Source organism: Aegilops tauschii, chromosome 6 (assembly GCF_002575655.3).
Source record: "Aegilops tauschii subsp. strangulata cultivar AL8/78 chromosome 6, Aet v6.0, whole genome shotgun sequence".
Lineage (NCBI taxonomy): Eukaryota > Viridiplantae > Streptophyta > Magnoliopsida > Poales > Poaceae > Aegilops > Aegilops tauschii.
The window spans coordinates 477,443,010-477,462,249 of NC_053040.3; positions in this window are offsets into that span (position 1 = coordinate 477,443,010).

Here is a 19,240-nt window from a genome sequence, read left to right on the forward strand (position 1 = left end):
GGCGCGTGATCTGGGATTGATTGAAGGACTAGAGGACACGAAACAGGACCGATCAAATCCCACGTTTTTTTGTCGTAGCAGGGGGTCGATCTAGACTTGAACGATCCCGCGAGAGCGCGGCGCGTCATTTAATCCCCTGCCGGCCGGCCGGCTAGCTGGTGTCACTTTTCTTTCGCTCCCTTTAAACCCCCATCATTTCCGGCTGGACCGGGCTTGGCTTCAATGAACTATATATGATGATGAATGATGATGGATCGGTCTCCTCTTATTCAGGCCAACGAGGACGTGCCAAGGATGGGTGGTTCCTTCATAGCTTAACTGAAAGCCTGTCCTGTTTCCACTTAAGCCACCTAGGTACCACTCTTTTCACCTACTACCAACGCAAATTTAAAGAAGAAAATGTAATCATGCTTCAAAATTAGCATTCAATGTAGTAACCAGGTGACACATGTGGTAAGCAATCGCAACAATTCAAAAAAAAATCATTTAATGTAGTATACAAAAAAAGTAAGGTATGTTCACTAGCATTTAAGGGAAGATTGAATTGACTATGTAATCTACAATGGGTTATTTGTTGAGGTAATATCACCGGGAGTCATAGAACTTGCGTCGCATTTCAGTTTGACGCTGGAAAATACGGATTTGTAGTCACCGAACTTAACCCAAGCGTGCATATATGGTCACAGTACGCGTATGCGGGCGTATCCATGTGTATGGCCTCGCTTGTCAGTGAATAATGGCGCTAGGTGCGACGTATTTTTACACAGAACACTCTTAATTTTTTTTATTTGCGGAAAAAATCAACCACATCGACATATTTTTGCACAAAACATCTTTGCTTTTTTATTTTCACAAAAGAGGACCCCAATACTGCAAAAAGGAATCTACCAGGACTCGAACCAGCGACGAGTTATCTTAACACGATACAGTCTATCCACTACAACCAATGAGGTTGAGATCTCTCATATGGATAACGAAGGTATATGTATTAACGAGGACGCATGTATGTGCAGCTTAAATGCGCAACGGATACTGTGGCCCATTTTTTCTGCGCTATTTTTTCCAGGTATAAACATGTGTACTTTATAAATGTGCGTTTTGCATATTTGGTTTCAAAATTACAATTAAAAAATATCATTTTAATTATACGAACATTTCAATAATTATACACACATTTGTGTAGTTCAATGTTTGTATAGTTAGAAATACTAATAACTTAAAATTTAAACTGTTAATTTGAATATTCAGTCATGGCTAATATTTAAGTTATATAACTTTTTTGAATATGAGTCATGAATAAAAAATTAACAAGTGAATAGTCATAAATATTTAGTAAATGTTTTTGTTCATCATTTTGTGTAATCTAATTATAAGCCGCAAGTGTATATTTTGTTCATGAATAAAAAATTTAACAAGTGAATATTTTTATTGTCCATTTTAACTAAATATTTTTTACATAATAGTTTTTTATTTACAAATGATCATTTGCATGTATTGTATTTTTGACACACAAATATTTGAACATAATTTCATTACTAATGTTTTACAAATATCTTAAATGTTTCTATTACTTACATTTTACTAGATATTAAATATGTAATACACATTATTATATTTAAATGTTTTTATCTACTAATCATCATCTCTATATATAATTTTTTTAACAGACAAATATGTGAACGTAACTTCATTACTTTTTTTTGAGGGGTTCATAACTTTACTACTTATGTTTTATAAATTATCTTTAAAAAAAGCACGGAAAATGGTCCGTAGTATCCGCAGCCCAATTAAGCTCCACATGAGTCCTCATCAAGTACATATATGCCGGTTATCCATATTAAACAACCCGACTAGAATGTCCTACTGGCTAGACCGTTTGGTGTTAAATAGATATATCTAAATATGTGCCGAGACATAGATTAATTAAAAGATCGTTTCTTAATTAAAATAAGCCAGCACAGAACACGATACACAACTCTAATCCAGGAAATGAAGAACCTTGCTTCACAAAGGGACAGTCTTTTCAAGCGGATTAGTAGAGAGCAGATTAATAAGTTTAGTCACAACATTTCTTGTTATCTAGAACTAGTCTTCACACAGCTTGTTGGATTGGTAGTAGTCCTATAGATTTCCCACACAACAAAGGGCTTGGTGTAAACTCTTTTTCCTGATCTGTATCAGCCCTTTCTTTTGGAAAAGAAAGTCATGCACTTTCTTAGGGTTTTGCACTCCTCTAAGTCAACATTTATCATATGTGACTCTTCTAAGATAGCATTAATGTACATGCAGAATACACAGGAGCTCCTGGGTGCTCCACACCCATATACGAATACCAAAAAAATTCAAAAAAAAACTGAAATTTGGGGATATCAAACCTGGGTTCTCAATGTACTCCCATGTGAAATTTCGTGAAAAAATACCAGGAAACATATCCGTGACGAAGGAAATACTGTCCGAACAAAAATCCATCCAAACAGTTTTTTGTATACATAAGAATATTTTGCCTTTTTTGCCACGAATACGTTTCCTGGTATTTTTTCACGAAATTTCACGCGGGAGTATATAGGGAACCCAGGTTTGATATCCGAAAATCTCAGATTTGTTTTTTTCAAATTTCTCGGTATTTTTTGAATTTAATGTTCGTATAGGGGTGCGGAGCACCCGGGTGCTACAAATCCACTTTCTAATGTACTTTCTTATGGTTTCTCACTCCTCCAATCTATCTTTGGAGCAAACCGACTATGGATGCCATCAAAAAAGGGGTAGGAGTGCACCCGGGTGCTACAAATCCACTTTCTAATGTACTTTCTTATGGTTTCTCACTCCTCCTATCTATCTTTGGAGCAAACCGACTATGGATGCCATCAAAAAAGGGGTAGGAGGCTCTCTTATCACATTCATCAAGGAGATAAATAACAGAAGAGCACATTTTGCTAGTTGTGATTTTAAGTCCGAAGGACGTTCTTCAAATCAGGAGATGCACAATCGTGCAAAATCTTCTGCCTCACTTCCACAGGGTGCCACTTGCGGCGTATTTCCCCTCATGACCCCATTTGTATCCCTTTGAATATTGTTCCAAATTAATAAAGTGTGGGATCACTAAAAATATCAATCTTGCAAAATAAATCTAAGGGATGCTGCAATTCTAATTAGCTTTCTCTTTTGGACATTTTTTTCAAAAACACAATACAGATGTTGACTCTCACATAGACACACATACACCCACTCTTATGAACACACACAATATTGTCCTACACTATGTTTTTTTTCACTTTTATGAGATAGACAAGTGTCAAACCTTGAGTTTCATCCGTAGTGGGCTGGGGGCGTGGTACAACCACCCTCCTAACAAGCCAACAACGGGTTGGTTCTCTTTTTGTTTTTTGCTTTCAATAGTGGTCTATTTGTAACTCGATGTTCCCCTTCTAGCTGCCAAATGAGAGCCCTCTTTGATCGGAAGCATTTCTGAAATACCATTGTAGGATTTACCTTTAGGATATATATAATTTTTTCATTGGGGATTGCAATTTAGATAAACTTTTCTTCCCCCGCAAAAGCAGTATGAATTTTACCTCATTTGGCTCGCACGATTGGGAATTCAAGTATTGTTACTAGATAGAGATATATGAGTGTTTGGATGCCACACAAATTTAAATCATAAATTTCGAATTAAGCACCAGTGAGTTAAAATATTCCTAAACCAATTCCTTACTAGCAATAAGGATAAATGGAATTTGTGGCTCTCACACACTAGTGGGACCTGCATTAACATATGGACCATAAACACACACAAACTAATATCCCCTGTATGCATAATTCATCTACGGAGATTTTAGATAATTTTATGAATTTTCATGCAGTGTGAACGCGAGGTTTGAATTTTGAATACAGATATTTTAAGAAGGGCGTCTACTAGTACAACTGGGCCACTTACACAAACTGATCCGCTGGTAAGCTGAAACTTGCTTCTCGCCACTTAAACATGCCCGTAAAAATTCAAAAAAATTGCAAAAAAATTAGATATAAAGTTGAAGTTTAAATACAAAATTTTCACAAGAATCATCCATATAGATACTTGCATGAATCGGTCCGTCAATAAGTTGAACTTGCTCCTCGACAATCCGTAAAACATCAAAGTATTTCATGAAAGCTTCATGCGATCTTGTATTACTAAAGATGACATGTCGAACTATTTCTGCACTTTCCTCTCATGCGTTTTAGAGATCCTATGTATCAAAGAAGGCCGTAGAGTAGGATCTTAGCCGTTGATGGTCCAATCGGTGATTTTTATCTTTAGAGTAGGCTGCACAACCCAACCATGTGTTGAGGCACACCCTACTTTGCTAGCCTTCGTCAGGGGAAACCAACTTAGTGATCCATGCGTGCGAGGGAAGGCAGCGAGGGTGCATGCACTCACGAACGTCACACACTATTGTGCGCCATTGTACTAGTACTAGTTAATGCCAAAGCGTTGACCAATGAAATCAGTGCAACAATTGGCAGAGAAAGAAAGTAAGCAGTGAAATTAATACGACGATATGTATACATGTATCTCATTTGCCCGCCGTTCATCGCTAGCCGCAATGGTCTTGGTAGCATGATCAAACCCAATGTTGAATGACTTTTGGGTTCATGTCTTCCAAACAACATACTCTTTTTTCAACACTTCCCACTTATTCTTCAATTGCTTTTTGATATATTCTCTCCTCGTGCGCTCAAAGAACTTCCTTATCAAATTTTCGCCACACAAATATCAATGAAAGTTCTAAGACCCACATTATCCCACTGTGCTTTCATCAATTTTCATCATGCCCATACACAAGAATTGCAAGAACAAATTTGTAGGGCAAACAGGCCATCAGTATAATATTTGTTCTAATGAAAATACAATGATAGCATACAACATCTAGATATTGTTACTCATAAAAAATATAGTAGCCGCACTCCATATCAAAATTTTGATGAAAACATCATGTAGCTCCTCCATATGGCAGAAACACCTCCATATCAAAATTTTGATGAAAACATCATGTAGCTACTCATCCTAAACAGGTCATATATCAACAGCTACACATATATCAGCAGCCAAACATAGCAAATCAAGATGAAAACATCATATATCAGTTGCTACACATAGCGAATCAACATGATTTGTTTGCAAAGAATCAGAGGAGCTCCTCACCTTACTGGATGAGCTCATGCTCAGGCTCAAGGAATCGGTCGGGAGGAGGGGAGGGGTAACGGGGTTCCGTCTGCCGAGTGGGGTGTCGGCCAGAGTGAAGCGGCGTTTGCCAATGTTGTGAGCTGGCCGGACTGCTGCTGGGGATGGGGGCGTCGGCCTGAGGGGTCACGGCAGAGGGAGTCAGTTGTGTGAAAGGGGGCCTACCCGCCGGCTATGTCGCCGGAGATAACCGTGTCGAGGAGCAGATGAGCCTGGTACCGGCGGTGGCAGCTACCTGCAGAGTAACCCTAGCTTTCTCTATGCGGGAGCAAGAGGGGAATAGAGCGCGAGAGGGAAAGGAGGGATCGAGTGCGAGCGGGGCGAGGTTTTTTTTATTGGCGACGGGGTCAGGTGAGGCGCGGGCTGGGCAGTGACTGTTTTTGTGTAATTTGAGTAAAAATAGGGCCACTTCATTTATACCCCTTCATTTTAAGTGAGAAGCTGCCGGAAGCCACCCTGCCCTAGCATTTTTTTTCACTGTGAAGGAGAGGGGGTTGAAAATAAGTTAGGCTCACTTGTTGAAAAAGAGTTCTTTTGAACTTTTGGCTTATTTTTACAATAAGGTGCTAGAAGTTGAGAAAGAACTGACCCAAAATCATGAAGCGGTGTTGTTCGGAGAGCTAGAGATACCATGATGACTTTCTTTTGGGCTCGCTAGCTAGCCTAGCTGCAGCCAGGGTCAACAAGAAGCGCGCGGCACAGAGCTATTCTGTTCCGCCACGTACATCATCCATCACCGGCCGCACGAGCACGCGTACGTAGCAACTAGCAACGAGAATTTGACGCGTTGGCTTCCTCCCTTGATAGCCGGACGAGGCACCGGAGCCGGCCGGGGGATCGATGGAGACGACACGACGGGGGCAAGGGGACGGGTCTAGCCGGCTGAAAGCGAACACCATCCATCGAGTCATCGACACATCGTCGTCTCCATCGGCGCGGGGAGCGGGGGACGTGATCGGGGACGCGATCGAGCGAGCGAGAGTTTTGTCGCGGTTCCCCCGAGCCGAGCCCGATGTGTGCGGGTCGTCGCGGAACCCGTGGCCGGCTGGCTGGCACCGGCACCGTCGACGCGTTGCCTTTTCCGTCGCGAGATCCGGCGGCGGGTTGGCCGGAGGAAAGCGAGGGCGGGGCACATGTCCACGTAGGCGTATCCGGCCTCGCGTGCCGCCGCTTGGTGCGCGCGCGGGTCGTTGTCCCCGATACAGCAGCTTACTTGCAGGCAACCGTTTCCCCACCCCGCCAAGCCACCCCGCCTCGAGCCACCGCCGAGGAGAGTGCAGCAGACACGAAGCGTCGCCGTCTCCCTCCCTCTCCCTGGTATATTCTTGAGAAACTAATGGATCATAATTATCTTGATCATCATATGGAAGAAGCTAAGCTGCTCGCGATCGATCGAGCAGTGCAACTACTGCGGCGAGTGCAGTGGAGACGCCAACGTCGCCGTCTCCGAGGGAATATATTTGCGGTGACGCGCGACGGCCACCGGGAGCCGGATCAATCATTCGCTACGCGCCACAAAATTTGCACCTGCTACTTTATCTCCCCTGTCAATGTAGGAGTAGTATCTTTTGCTTCATTGAGTAGCACGGTCGGGGTATCGACTGGTTCTTCTCAACTCACTAATCGCCGAAACCGATCGCTAATACCACGTGGCTCCTGTTTTTAGGTCGCAACCGCTATTTCAAGCCCGTCAAGTTACTACACATCACACGGCCAGAAAAGCGACAATACGATAATTCCAAAACCGTGCAAGTATATTTACACGTCCGCCGGCGGATAATGGAAAAACATCCGCCACCTCGCTGACCATTGGATGGACGCGTCAATAGCCGCCCGATGTGCCCACATGAGCAACCATCACTTTTGCAACAAGAGTGATGTTGCAGAAAATTTCCGCAACAGGGATCTTGTTGCAAAAAATTTATGCAACAGAGGTCGTGTTGCAGAAAATTTCCGCAACAGAGGCCTTGTTGCAGAAAATTTCCGCAACAAAGGCCTTGTTGCAAAATAATAATTCGAGGATTTTTCTGAAACAGGGCCCTTTTTGCAACAAAGAGGCCAATTGCAATTGCAACATGACCTTTGCTGCGCAAACAAAACCGATTCTGATGCCTCGTCGCCTCTGCCACAGGAGCTTGGCGCCGTGCCGACCGACTTTGCAGGCTGCAAGAGCTAATTTGCCAGATCTGATGAGGCGAGCATTGCTACAGGAGCTTGGGCGGCCAGATCCGTGCGAGGAGGTCGGCAAAGACCATGCCGAGCTCGGGCACACCACGACGGCCGACGGCCCTACAGCGGTACCAGCAGCGCCCGCACCAGACCCGGCTGGAACGACATCGATTCCCAGGTCAACGACATGGATTCCCATGGCCGGATGCCTCTTTATCCGTTCGTGAGAGAGAGATTGAAGAGGGAAGGAAGAAATCAGTAGTTGTAGTGATAGTGCTGAGTTGTCCCCACACAGGACACGCGTCGCACGTACAAGACGGCGGAGGTTCTCGTATGATCCGCCGGCTGAACGCTAGCTTTTTCCTTTTGGGAAAGCATATGTTTCATTTTCTCTTAGACAAAACCATCAACGTTAGGGCATCTCCAACGGCAACCCGCAAATTTCTTTCCGCATCCGTCCGCGAATACGGATGCGGGTGACCGCCATCCAACCGTAGTCCCATATATTTCAAACATTTTTCAATAAACCGGATGAAACTCATGCAAACACAACGGATTTCATATAAACTGGACGAAATTCATTACATTTTGGACATATTTTTAACAAAATAGCTAAAACTATGTGCACGTCTGGCCGCACGGAGCTCCACTCCCACGACACGTATACACTACACTAGTCTACGGCCGGCCACGATGGATCCCATTGTCTTCTTCATATCCGACAGCCCGCTCGCCGGACTGCCGGGAGCGTGGAGATATAATCTTCCCCCGTATCTTCCCTATGTCCGGCTGCGCTGCTCATCAGAGTGTCAAAGAGGTGCTTCAACCGGAGGGGAAGGGAGGGGGCACCTCCACTTCCATGGAGCCCTGGCGGGGGCGACGATGGTCTGCGCTGAAGAACCGGGCAAGTCAAAGGTTGTGCAAGCTGGCCACGTGCCGGCGGTAGCGTTCTTGGGACCCAAGCGGCGGCAGCCTCCCGTGTTCTACTTTCACTCGATGCTGGCGGCGGGCGCAGGCGCATTGTCCACCGGCTCGTCGATCTCCGCGCAGCCGGCTTCTTTCTCTGTCGGCAGGGCGCGGTTATGCGTGCGTTGATGGCGCATGGCGCGGTCGCAGGCACGGGAGGCGCGGTACGATGCTGCGTCGTCCACGACAGCGACGATGCACGTGCCGCCGTGCTCCCCGCCGTGCCGGCATGAAGCAACACGCACTCCTCCGCGAGCTGGCTTGGAGCGGAGAGTTGCTGAACCACGCGTCGGCTTGGGGCAGCAACTTGCTCCGTCGGGCTAGGAGAGGGAGGTGGAGCAGCGACCTACCTCACTTGTATTCGTCGGGCATGGCGGGCCATCCAGCCAGCTTTTATGCCGGAGAACTGCTCTTCCTGCTCGTCAGATGCTATCGAAAGGGTGGAGAAAATGGTGGAAGGAGGAGATGTGGAGCAGCGGAGTGGTGCGATTCTTCTCCGGCGTCTGACCTCTATTAAAGAGAGGGCGGATGGGAGGAGCTTGCCCGACGTTGTGTTAATTTCGTCCTCTCGTGAACGGATGTGTGCCGGAGTAGTTTTCTCGGCTTTCACGCTGATTTAATGGAGGCGTTTGAATGCGGCGAGGAGGCGTGTTCCGCAGGGCGGCCGGCGCCCTCAGCCAGCGCGCTGATTGAAAGGCGGAGGTAGTGAGAGGTCGCGTCCGTCTTGAGCCGTCTTCAATGTGGAGTGGCGCGTTCTACAGCGGCATGATGCCGCAGCTGGCGTCGTGCGGAAACGCGCCCGGGCGAGGGAGGAGGGGTTTGGGTGGCCAGGGCAATTAGAAACGGGCGTAGCATCGGTCCGAACTCCCGCAAAGCCCCCCACATTTGTCTCCGGGTTGCGGAAGAAAACGCATCCAAACCGTCCTTCGGACCGATGCATACCTGTATTGGATGGCTTCCGCTGTCCGGACAACACTATCCAAATATATGTGGGCGGTTTGCGGGTCGCCGTTGGAAATAACTTTAGTGAGATCGATCGATTTCAGAACCAAACGAGGATGCAGCTAAAAATAATACCCCATCATTCTGTAACTTGAAATGTGATGCTTTTGCAGTTTAAGTTGAGAGGTAGTCATGGCGAGCGCGCGCACTGCTTCGTTGCTCAATCCTCAGTCAATTAGGGCATGGCCAACGCCTAGCCTCATACCGGTGCCCCGCAGGCCACGTAGGCTCGGACGCCGGTTCGGAGTGGCAGTAGTAGCCTGCAGAAGAGACCGCTGCCCTGTGGAGAAAAGGAAGAGAAAGAGAGGAGAGAGAGGAAAGGAGAAGAAAAAGCAGAGGCAAGACAACTGCGTATGAGAGAGAAAACGGAAATAAAGAAGATGGAAAAAGAAGGAACTTGGTGATAGCCTGCACTGTAGGGTAGCTTCCCTGCAATATTTTTTATCTACGTGGAGGGCATGGGGCAGTAGGTTGCTGCTGCCTCCATTGCACATGCTCTTAGGCGCCCCCAACAAGCTGGTCGTGCTAGTGCTGTCCGTGCACAGGCCATTTCTGCAAGGGGACAGAGCCCACTCGACACGGGCAACCAAAACGGCCGACGATCGTGCGTGCCATTGGATTCTCTCGGTAGCATGGGACCAGCCGGGGAGCAAAGAGTTGCGAGGTTTTGTTCCGTGGAGGCCCCCGATTGAGCACCATGCTTGCAGGGATTTCACTAGACAGGTGGAAGCGCATGCAGATACATCACATCGATCCATGCTGCACTGCGCCCGCGGCTAGATTTGATTCCACAATACAGCATTATTGGATTCGGTCGATCTTTATACAGGCGGCCTGATTGTTCCGTTGCCTCGCCCACAAAAAAATATGGGGCTGTGCATCCATGATGATTGTGGCGACTCGGTCAATCTTAAAATCTGTTGACTCATCCTGTCGAAGGTGGTCATAGAGGTAAGATGTGGGTGTGTGTCGTGTCTTCTGCGTGCGTATGGGCATCTGCGTCTGTATCATGTCTCTCTTGCGTGTATATGAGCATCTGTGTCTGTATTGTGTCTCTCCGAAAACAATTGGGACCGAGTATTAATCCGGCGATTAAAAAATTGAAGTTCAGGAATTTTCTTCTATCCATCAGTTATGCATCCAACAGTCAAGAGCCTTCTTCCTCCTGCCAACCGTCAACTTTCTTCAGCCTTTAACGAACCTCCATCTGATGTTTGTCTGCCCCCCGCCACCCACGGCCGGCGGCGCAACCATGCCGCCTGTATAAAGATTGATTGAATCCACATATTAGGTTTGCCTAAAGTCAAACTTCATAAAATTTTAACAAGATTGTTGAAAAACATATTAACATATACTCATCAATAAATCAATAACGTTGGATTCGTCATCGAATACATTTTCTCATCATATAGATTTGTTATTGTTCATGTTGTTTTCTACAAGCTTGATCAAACTTTATAAAGTTTGACTTCAGTCAAATTTAATATGCGGAGTAAGTATAAACGGAGGGAGAACTTGCCAGGGTAATAGCAAATACGGAAAATATATATGTGCGTTTCCTCTTGATGCACGCACTTTGATATGGCGCTTAACTAATTATATAAGTACCCATGCACATTTTGGTGACAGGGCTTGCATGCATAAGAAGATATGTACTAGCTTAGACATGCATGCAATGCGTATGAATTTGGCCTCAACCCTAATCAACCTTAAATTAATAATTCAGTATAGGACACTAGGAGTGGTACAATAATACCGTATTTTCTGAAGTTGATCGATGCCACTTGGTGAATCGTTGGAGTAGACTTCACATATTATAATATACTTTGCTCCAAAACAATAAGTAAATTAAATACATAGAAAATTTGGTGCTCTCCCCTGTTTTCTGTCGCTTTCGTAGGACCAAAGCAATGGAGTGTGGAGCCGTCACTCTTCCCGCATACATGTAATGCGGTAGGAGTAAATAGCGGAGAAGAGAATAATATCTCTGCTGGAAATAGAAACATCGATCATCACATGATTGCGCTCGATCATTTTAGCACTTCCCCTTTAAGAAGCCTCATAAACGATTGTACTTCTTGATTAGCTTTAATCAATGCAATATTTAAAGCTTGGTAGTTTTGCAAACTGGGAATTGCATTCCTTCATTCACCATCTACTGTATCTTGGTTGGCTGAGATTTTTTAGATGCCCAACAAACCTGAACGAAAGAAGTACTGTTGGTAGAAAGTATATGTATGTTAGTATTATTTTTGCAAGAGAGATATTACGATAGTAGTGTACGCGTGAAAATAAGCAGTTTTTGCACATAGACAACATCTCTAGTTGTGCGATTTTAACCATGGGCAATGGGTTGTCTTCTTCATTGAATATGTTGGTTGACTAGAAGATTGCAAATTTATTACACTAAGAATTGATGACAGTCATAAAATATTATTTGACGATTCCTACCATATCTAAGTTAGAATCGTTCGACCCAAAGTCAATGCTATGTCCACAAGTAGAATTGCATGCGCTGCTCTTTTGGCACCATATAGATCAAATCAGAACTCAATTCCTGTTTATTCATAATAAGAAATTTGCTGTCGCAATCACTATATGGACAACTACTTGGGGCCATATTTCATTTTTGCTGTCGGTAGATTTTCTGGCCAGCATGATTCAGCTCCGGCGGCTCTCCAATCGCCTTCAACCTCCAGCCTTGTTCTCCAGTTCATCTTCAACCCGCCCACGGCTGCCTGCCTCCGCCACTCGCTGGCTGCCTTCCATCGGATTCGTGTTGTCGCTGCCGCCTCGTTACAGACTCTGAACCGATCCTGACTCGCCTCACCGACGTTCCTGCACCCCGATGATGGTCGCCACGGCGCCCAATCTCTGCCGCTTGATCCTTCGTCCGAAATGGACAGACATGAACTGGAATTTTAGGCAACTGATGAATAACAAATGCGCGACAACTTCGATGACGCACCGCATATTAGTGTCTGTTCTCGCACCCATACGTGATAGTACATGCATGCATGGCAAAAAGAACTCTTTTTTTACCAACTTTAGTTGGACTATGGGTACGTACGTCTACAGTGTTCAGAGGCGCGCCGGCGATACAAAGATGCCTTTTCCCCAACCTGAGCCGCATCAGGTTTCGATGCACACGCGATGATAACCATATGACGTTTTAGATATGAATATCAAGCACACGCATACTTCCAAAACGACAAAAATGAATAAAAGAATGGGCGAATTTAGGAGTGAGTACTCGCGAACATGCATGCTCTGTTCATGGGTCAGATGCTCGGATTTCCTAGCGTGCATGCAAAACAAATTTTATTTTTTGAATTTGACTGTTAATTTGACTCATTCTTGGCTAGCCAGCCAGCCAGCCTAGCCTGGCAGTTCCAGTTTGCGTCATGATTAGCTAAGATCCACCAGAACAGGTCCGAAGAAGCAGTAAAGTACACATATTTATCACCACTTGATGGTCTCCTTCCTTTTTTACTTTTGGCACTGGCTGGCTCGATCAGAAAACTTTTGGCCCTGCTTTTTTCTGGAACCTTAGTCCACACCAAAGGCGAAAGCTCCCGGATCTACCGATCATATCATTCATGTCGATCGATCCCCACAGTGATTAATCTTTGCCACATCGTTCTAATCGCGAGATTAGACGGATCGACGGGACAGCTCCCATGCCGTTAGACCAGCCGGCTAACTTGCTCTCGCCGCCTTCCTTCGTCGACCAATCTCGCACAAGGAGGCGTCGCCGTCGCTGTCGCCGTCGCGCGTGATTGGGATGTGACACCTTACATACATTACATGGGCTATCTCGCAGCACACGCACATATCGTTTGGAAATATACACTTGTGTCGCCTATCGACTGATCAATAATTAATGCGGCGATCGAGTAGTAATTATTCGCCATGATTAACTCCCACGTTTTTTATTTACAAATCCGGATCCATCGCGTCACGTTGATTCCGGTTTAGTTTGTTAGGGCATCTGGAACGCAGACTCTCAAACGTCCGCAACTGTTCGGAACAAGCTGTTCAGACGCATTTTGGTATCCAACATAGTCTTGCATCGGTCCGCCGACACCTCCGGCTCTTTGTTTTCCTGCAAAACGGAAGCGCACAGGGAGAGGGGGGAGGCTTTGCGGGAGTCTGGACTACGCCACGTAGGACTTGGACAACCTCTACCCCCCCCCCCCCCCCCCGCCCCCCTCCCGATGCACTTTTCTTCCACTCCGCCCCTGCTCCTCCGTTGCTTTCATCCGCACCCTCTTCGTCTGACGCCGTCGTTGTACCTCTCCGACCACCACCCAGGCATCCTCGGACGTCCCAGCCCCGACCCACGCACCTGCCCGTGTTGGACTATGCCGTCGTCCACCCAGGATCCCTCCACAGCCAGGTACCCTTCGCCCCCCTCCTGACGCCATCCATGGCAGACACCACGCCCGGCAGGTATTCGTTCAAATGCTACTTAGCTTTTTTGTTGAACTTTTTGTTGTTTTCTAGAGTAAGCATGATGGCAGGGTAATCGGTGATCGAGGATGAGTTGTGTGATGTGTGCTTGGTCGTATCTGCGGAGTTTGTAGGCATGAACAACGGCTCGGCCTTTTGGTAAACGTGCATGCTTCGTTTCATGAGCAAAAGAACTTTGCGCCCTACGACATGCACGTTGTCCATGAACGCAATGCAAAGTTGCTAACGTATCGGTGGGACACCATCTCCAACTCCGTCATGAAGTTTTGCGGTGCGGTTGCATGAGGGGAAACCATGTGGCCATCGGGCTCATTAACTATGGAGATCATAAGTTTGGCTTCTTGCTGCCCTACATGTTGGTCAATTCATTGATTCATTCAATATCGCAACTTGATAATTATCATGTTGTATAGCCTGAACACGCGGTCGTGATGTACCAGAGGCCAAGCCATTTACACTCATACTTTGTTGGATGAAGCTCAAGGGGAACTATGTGTGGGACGACATGTACCGGCTCTGACTCTAGTGTCGTTGAATACGAAAAACTTGTTGAACATCCTACATTTGAACTATTGTTGTACTAGGGATATTTATATATTATTTATGGATACATAGTGCTATTTTCTATAATTATTTGAGTATTACGGACTTAAGAAAAACACAGGGCCGGTCATTTAGGGGGAAGAGTTGGATGGCCAGCTTCGTATCCGTGTCCACGGACTGGTTCAGACCTGTCGATGGACAAATAGAGTGTCCATTTTATGGGTCAGTGTTGCGTGGCACGTCACCTGTCCATCTGTCCGGCTATTGAGCTAGCTAGTTGAGTATTGTTCTATATCCACTAAAAAGTATTGATCTATATAGTGCAAGTATATAACCTAGCCAGTTCGTTTATGGCCATTCATTTCCCCAAGAAAAGATTGCTAATTTCACACAAAATCGAGCGGGTCATCTTAATCTTTTATGGAACATGTATGTACTACATATCAACTTACATCCATCGCCACGATCGACAGATACAATTGTATATCATACTTAGCCTTACTATTGTACATCCGTGAGTGAGTACATGCAACTTGCATGCACATACATAAATATGCATGTGAAGTCATTATATAGGTAAACATCTTAAGTAAGTCCTCCGTGCAATCCTTACCACTGATTAATTATTTTTAGTTAATTCCACAGAGAAATATAGCTATCAGGTGTGCATGTCATTCCCAATAAGATGCTATTTGTTTTCTTCTTGTTCTAACCCTCCGGATGTTTTACACTATAAGGTTTATAAATGTATTTTTTAATAAAAGAGTGATCGCTCTCTCTGATATCTATTAGAGAAACTATCCGCTTCACAAACACTACTCCAGCCATTCTACCAACATTTCACCATCCCAGATCATTACAAAAGCCAAAAAGTGCAAGTACTAAACAGGAAGATAGCCTAAAAGACTCCAGCCATAATCAAGTATTAACCACCTAAGAACATCAAGTATTAACCACTAGACTAAAACACCATAACAACAGAAAAGACATGAAAATAACTAATGCATCTAGGGGCTAATCTTCTTCAAATGGTAGGTGCAACACCAAGGCAAGTTGCAAAGGAAATATTCAGCCACTAATCTAAAGCACACCTGGCCACCGCCATTGTGAAGCTTCGTAAACCTCACTTGCCACCTGCTCTATGAGTCTTGTCCTTAGCATCAGGACCTTTCGATGTTCCTCATTTGTGTGCAAAATTGCCCGGTTTGTTATCCAATGACAAAATAATTTTATTAGCACTATTGGATCATTAATTTGTTTTCTCTCAAATACAATGTCACTTTCACTTGTCCATATAGTCCAGATTATAGCATATACACCAACCAAAACCATTTTTTTTCTTTTGAATAACTCTTAATCCATCTTCCAAAACAAACAATTAGATTTTCATGAATATTAATCAAATGCACATTATCCAATGACAAAATAATTTTAATAGCACTATTGGATCATTAATATTTTTTCTCTCAAATACCATGTCACTTCCACATAGCCATATAGTTCAGATCATGGCATATACAACTACCATAACCAATTGTTCGTTTCCTTTCCAATAACTCTCAATCCATCTTACAAAATAGGCAGTTATATTTTCATGGGTATTAATCAAATGCGCATTTAGAAAGGCTCCATACCAGCCTTGCAACTGAACCTTGGTAGAATAAAAATGCTCAATGCTCTCATCATGACAATAAAATACACAAACTTTACTCCATTTCCATCCCATCCTAAGAAGATTATTTTTAGTTAGTATACTATCACTACTAGAACAACGAATTTACCTAGAGCCAAATATCCTAGGTAAAGGCCTAAAAACTCTAGGTAAAGTCTTTACCTAGAGCTTCCCCTAGGTGAAGGGTTGTAGGTGAAGTATAGACGGGAAAGAAGGCTTTCCCTAGGGCACTTTGATCAGCGCTAGGGGAAGTTACTTTACCTAGGGGCATGTACTCTAGGGAAAGTAAAGCTTACACCTTGTCATACATGCCAACGTGGAAGGAATGCATCCCTAGGGCCAAATTATGCCCTAGGGAAAGCTTGTGGGCCCTATTTCAGGTTCATTTCAGCCATAATTTGAAATATATGAATTCAGATTCATATCAACAATTTACGTAAAATAGGAACACACTGTAAAAAACAACCACAACCAAAGTACCAGCCAAAATCTGGATCAGGTACGTCATAACTCAAATCATTCATAAATCAGCAGATATTCAACATCTAACGTATTCATACCAGCCATCAATTCAAAGAAGGGCCAGATTAAGTTGCTAAATGAAGAAAACACTTCAATCCGCATTTACAATCTGCTATAGACTAGATCACATATCAACTAGAGTTGCTAGAGAAAAACAATTCAGTCAGCATTAATTAACTGGACACACAAAACAATGTTGGCTTTTGAGATGTATACGCTCCAAACATCCATTGATCACTTGCATCAAGTTGTCGATCCAAGTCTTGAGAGGACCATCTGAGCTCACATCATGAGGCTGAAAAAAATGGTTACAAGGTTAGCACTTCGCTTAAATACCAAAAGAATTTTTTGCAGCATACATAAGAACACTAGTAGCACAGCAAGAGAGAAGCATGGCATACATATATATAGGCCTTGATTAGAACGAGTATAGTTGGATGATAAAGTACATTATTGAAGCTTGATGAAACAACATGGTCAAGCGTGCAGCAGTAATCCAATTAATAAATTGCAAGTAGAAACAATGTAAAAGTAACGAAAGCCAAGCAAAAGCAAGGACTACAGAGCATCCCTACAAGTAAACAATCATAGTAAACTGTTAAATTGTTGGAGTGTGAAACAATATCAGACAACTTTTTGTTGGAAACGAAACACTTGCAGTGAAGGTTGCATAAGTTATATCGATTCAAGGTGCAGTCATACAGATTAAATGGGCGCCAATAAGAAACAAACCTGAGTAACAAACAAAGTCGCCAACACACCAAGTAAAGTGGCAGGTTCCTTCCCCTCGCCACCTCGATATGGGGCTGAAGACAACAATCACAGAATGACAAGAGACGGAGAAAACGCTAATGAGTAGAGATAAAGAATGAGAATTAAACTGACAACACCCCAAACTGAAAAATTAAACTTAAAAAGAAAAACTAAACTGAGATAAGACTAAAAATGAACAAAAAAAACTAGACAAACTGACAATTGTGCAAACTTATAGAAGGAATGACATCCATAATTCCGTGCTCGTGCAACACTGGCGATATTCCTACAAAAGATTGGCATATGAGAATGGGCTAGAGCTCAACTAACTAGAAACCCAAAGAAAATTGAGATACTTGACCACCTCAAGCAATCTGGTTGACACTAGCTATAGACAAAATCAGTGGGGCTGCCACTTTTGGATAAGTATCAATGCACTCACAGAAAAAAAAATGCTTGTATGAATTGGTTGAGGTGAAGGTAGATGTTTAACAAAACGCTGGAGACCAAATAATAGATGAGGCGCATTAGACTCCAGCTTAAGCTATATAAAGCTGCAATTAAACCCTCTGAATTTAAAAAAAAATTGTAAACAACAAAACTGACATCATACTCGCTGTACAAGCTTAATGACTGAGAAATAGGGACTTGCGTGACAAAAAAAGCTTGGGAAAGATATAGAGACAATAAAATAAGATGGAACACCTCAGACTGTGATTCAGGGTGGTGCTTGTACCAAATTGCTGCAGATTTTCATATGCGCAGAATGTAACACAAGATTACAACATTTCATGGACACCTTGAATCAAACAAACATCTACTACCTAAATATATGTAACATACTATTTTTACAAGATAGCATGACTTTCACAATACAAAAATTGAGCACATGGTAGCATTTCAATTCCATCTAGACACAAAAAAAATCACCACAAAATGCCATATCACATAGCATTGGTGTTACCTTCTTTTTAATTGACTGTTGCAGACTTGTAAATCTGAACTCCTATGAACCTGAAACAGAGGAAAAGGGATTAGGAATTGACTGCTGCAGATTTGCAAAACTGAACCCATATTAACCTACAAAATAGAGAGAATTAGGATTTGAGACCTGCTTTGTGTTCTATGATAGAACAAACTAGAACTAGCAGTTATCTAGGAATTTAATTATCAACACAGATATTTATTTCCATCGCGCAATCCACATCCTAGCAGCCTGGCTAGAATAGGTTGTGCTCGTCTTACAAGCAAACTTACCAGGCTTTGCGCATTGTTGCACAAAATCAACACTGCAAACTCTTGTGATCATAAGACCAGGAAGCAAACGAAGTGCCTATAGTGCTGAATTAAGCTGATTAGAATGGTATATGCCAGCAACAGAAGGCCTGTTGTATCCACAAGGCCCAGCTGCAACCTATGTATAGGTTTCACTGATTTTGTATTCAATTGTAGCATCCACTTGTTTACACCCGCCTTGTTTAATTCCCAAGGGATTAGTGACATGTTGCTTATATTACTGATGCACAAATACTAGAAGACCACGAGAATTACCTAAACTGATAAGACTTACTAGAATGCATGTCATTTAGAAGTATCCACTGCTATTGTTCATACATTTACTAGAATGTTTAATATATTACTGTTTCCTCACTTGCATCATGACATGAGTGTGCTAACTTCTCTTCACCGGAAATAAAACTTGGGCTCAGCGGCGGCGCTCGGGGTATTCCTGGGACTTCCCTGGAATACCAAAGAATTTCGTCTAAAAAATACTACATATACATATGTTATACGGTGCAGCCCAAACTGTAATCGCGGCAGCCATGCACGAAGGCAGACGCGGCCGAGCGGGCGTCTGGTTAGGCGCGCGAGCGTCCTGGTCTCCTGCTCGTCTCCCTCCCCCATCCCAATCGATCCCT